Raw genomic sequence first — 4,342 nt, 5'->3', positions numbered from 1 at the left:
GTAAGCCACAGTGCTATTAAACCTGTATATAGTGGTATAGGATACATGTCAACCTGTGTTGTTATAGTCACCAGTGTGTGTGTATATCAATGCTATTACTTTAAAGGATAGGAGACATATATTGGACCACATGGTAACTTTAAACTTCTAGCATTTTCTTTGAGCTGTTGTGGCAATGTGTATAACTTAGTGGCCACTCATGATATATACCTCAGCGGCTATTGATACTATTGCTATGTGTATATAATGCCCACACACGGTGTATAAAGGACTCCAATGCTGAGGTCCTTTCTGGCATTAGCTTAATCCATGTGCATTCCATTGTATGTAAATACTTAAAGGGACCACGTACCATCTGCTGCACTTCACTTTTACCAAGTCAGTTTGTATTTGTAGATTCCCCTTCCAATGTCCATCTTTTATATATGTGTATGATGTAATAAATAAAATTATAAGCTTATTGACCAAGACTGGATGTGTAATATATTCCTTTTATACTAAGCGTCATACTCACAATTGCTTTTCTTGTGGATTTTTTATCTGTATGGTGAGGACACAGATTTCTTTAGGGCTTGGTATAGTTTAAAGGAACCCATGCATTTACGCTTATACTTTAGGTTGCTTATTTTTGGTTGGTTGTCTATCTTTGACTTATGTCTGACTCTGTGTCTGATTTAAAAAAAAAAAAAAAAAAAAAAACGGTTTTGCGGCAGAGAGCATAAAACGCTCACCGGTGCTCACGGCCAGACATCTTGAAAGAGTCCTGCAGGTTTCAGTCTCCTGATCAGTATTGTGCAGGAAACAAACCTGCATGAACGGAGACCGGGCGCAGATGTGAATGAACCCTTACAGAATTTTATGATTTCAAATTTTGAAGATTTTCTTGTGGATTTTAAACTTTTTTTTTTTTTTTTTTTTTCAGATTGTCCGTGCAGCTTGCCTTAAACCACTCCTATTTTCTAGAACTTCATGGAGATTAGTGATTAAGAGACAACCAATATTTGAAGAATGATACAATGCATTTAAAGAGTTCTTGAATCTGTGCCTCAATGTCTCTAACGGATTTACTTTTTCTAAGGAACATTAGTAAGCCAAGTTGGAGGAAGCAGATCAATTTAAAGATAAAAATTACTCACTCTCTGTACAATGAAAATACTTTTCTTCTTATGTTGATATTTTGGAACTGTGTTTATAATATTGTCAACAAAGATTAAGAGATAAAAAGAAAGAAATATAAAAATTAATTACCAATAGACTATATCCAGTAGTGCAATAACATTTGAAAAAAATAAAAATAAATAAAATACGACCTTTCACCACCTCCACTTGCTCTTTATATCCTTTAATAGGTACAGTCTGACCAAATTGGGTGCAGGTGGAATTTTTTTTTTTTCAGTGCCGTTGGTTTTGGTGCTTGATATGGTCAGTAGGCTCTCTACTATCAAGTGGTGGCGTCAGGCAAGAGCAGGCAAAGAGGAGTCATTTGGAGCTCTGATAGCGCCTGCTTCTAATTGGATAATGTCAGAGAGTTCAGGCATCAAAACTAACATCCCGGACTGCTTGGTGGTGGTAGAGTGTTCTTCTTAGAAAATCAAGGAACTGAATATTGTGTATTTACATATTCTGTGATTCAACTTATATTCAGGGAATTACATGTATGCACTGTATGGTAGCATGTACTTAGAGTTGTGCTAGTATAAGCTGAAATTGGCAATATTAGGCTATTTTTAGTGCACTAATAACCCTAATTGGCTACAGACGTACACTAGTCCCTAGTGGCACCATCTGATGGTAATAGGCAACTCCAAAAGAATCAACATAGCTAATCATTACTAGCACAACTACCTCACAGGATGGTCAGGACTGTCTACAGCTGAATCCTCTTTAAAAGGACCTTTTACTACCTCCAAAAAGTCCTGCTCTTTACATCAATTAATAGGGGCTGCTCCACCAATTCTGAGACAGTTGGAAATTTTTCTATAGCCCTCGCTGTTCTTGAGCAATCAGTTCTGCTAGTTTTGGTGTCTGATATGCTATTTAGTCTCTGTACTGTCAGGAGGGCGGTGTCTAACACTGGCTGCCTCTGATTGGAGCTCTGAATCCCACCCCCTGCCTGACACTGCCCTTCTGAACTTACATAGCACATCAGGCATCAAAAATAACCGCGCTTGTTGCTCAAGATTGGTGGAGGCAAGAGAAAAAATTCCAACTATTCACAGTCACCAATGGTGGAAGGACTTATGTGATAGAGACTAGCAAAACTTGGGACTATGGTTCCCTAACGTAAAACAGAAGCTTTATTAAGACATATTATAAAAGAATCCGGATAATACCAAAAACTGGTGCACACTCTTGGCTGTATTATGAGCAGAGTATGGTATATGCCCCATACAATTTTGTATAGTACTCACAACAAATATATAACCTGTAGTTCACACCTTACAGCATGTAGCGGAGTAAGACAATGCAGTAGATGACAGGATATCCGAACACTGATACGTTGGCACGTTTCAAAACATTTTTGCAATCAAGATCATAATATGACCAATGACATGAAAATTTTGGTTTTAAGGGGAAACTTCAAATCTAAGAAAGAGAGAAGGATTTAGGAGTACAAGCTGATGACCCAGTTCAACACACTCCAGGAGGGGTTGGATCTGTCTCACGGTTTTATGGCCTCTTACAGGAATCATGACTGATCAAAAGCAGCCAAAGACCACTCTTTGCACTGATAAGAACCTTATGAACGGATTACTTACTTGTATGCACCAATGACCATCCACCCTCCCAACCAACATTCTATTCCTATGTGCCTCTTTTTACATAAATATGCATCCTTCAGAAATTGTTTTTAAATATACCTCAGGAAGGGATCTGACATATCTCGAAAGCTTGTAATCTGTCATCATTATTAGTTAGCCATTAAAAAAGGTATCAACTACTGAAGACTCAAGTTTTTTGTTTTTTATATTTCATACCCACTGGCTAACACGGTACAAAAACATACTATTTCCTTATACCAGGACACCAGACCTTTGACTGGCCAATTCCTTGGAAAGCCAGCTAAAAACCTGTGCTAGAATTATACCACTGCAAGTGTTCCTTAGGCTGGGGCACTGCAGGCCAGAAACGCAGTGGGAAAAACTGCAATGCATTCCTGCTGCGGTTTTTCCCGCAGTGCGTTATAGCTGCAGGTCATCCCGTGGGGCTTTAGCTTTAAACAGATTCCTCCAGAAATTGAAAGACTGAAATGAAGCCGGGTCTAACTTAAGATCAGTGTTAGATATATAAAATAGCGTACTTTAAAAGTTACCGAAAAAATGATCCCATTTTGTACTATACGCAGGGTTTCCTAAAGAATTAGCAGCTACCACTTCTTAGGTTACTCACATTTCCTACTACCTAACAATTCTGGATCACGTTTTCTCATTGTGCTCAGCTTTTTCTACTTTGTGCTGTTCCTTTGTTATTCCTCCTAGAAATTTCTGAAAAAGTTTCTAATTGGCTGTTACTATTCCTTGTTGTAAATGAGTGTCCCTAGATAATGCAGTACTGCCAGCATAGATTGGACAATGTCATTGTGCAGGGACTAAACCATAACTGATCATATACATTGTCAATTTAAGGTGCATTCACACAGCACCGTTTGCATGCAATTTTAAAAGCTTCCACCTGCTCTGTGTGAATGCATCCCAATTCATCAACTTGCAATTCACAGTAAATTATCAGTAAATAACATTGGGTACAAGTAGGGCCAGTAACAGACGCTTCTACTGACCGACTGTATAGATCTTATTGCTTAGGATCAAAGGAGTTCTCCGGATGTTTTTTTTCTGTGAGCTCTATTGATGGGTTAATATGGGCACCATTAGCAGTGTTTTAAGTGATTTCTGGGAGCTCCTGGCACCTTCTGCATTTGTTTACATGGTGTAGCTTACTGGTGTCTTAGCTAATGCAATGCATTATGGTAGTTGTAGGCTTTCACATCATCTCACTCCTTCCCCCTCCCTCTCTAACAGCTCCCTGTCTCACTTGCTATCCTACCCTCTACTAGCCCTTCCCAACTAACTCAGTCCACACCACTACCCAATTATACTTCCCTGTTTTTTTTTCTGTCCGGATTTCTTTCTGCAGGGAATGGCTCCTTTGCTCCTACTGCCTAGAGCCCAGCTCTTGTGAGAGTGGAATCATAGGACTTCAGATAGAGCTTGGGCCTACTGACTAAAGCCCTGCCTGCTGAGTGGGAAGAAGCTCCTGAACAACTGCCTGACTGTCGTTCTATTTACATAGGCTGTAAAGGTTATAAAACAAATAAAAGATGACTGCTGACATGTGGTTGCTG

The sequence above is a fragment of the Leptodactylus fuscus genome, chromosome 1 (assembly GCF_031893055.1).
Source record: "Leptodactylus fuscus isolate aLepFus1 chromosome 1, aLepFus1.hap2, whole genome shotgun sequence".
Lineage (NCBI taxonomy): Eukaryota > Metazoa > Chordata > Amphibia > Anura > Leptodactylidae > Leptodactylus > Leptodactylus fuscus.
This window is presented reverse-complemented; position numbering follows the sequence as displayed.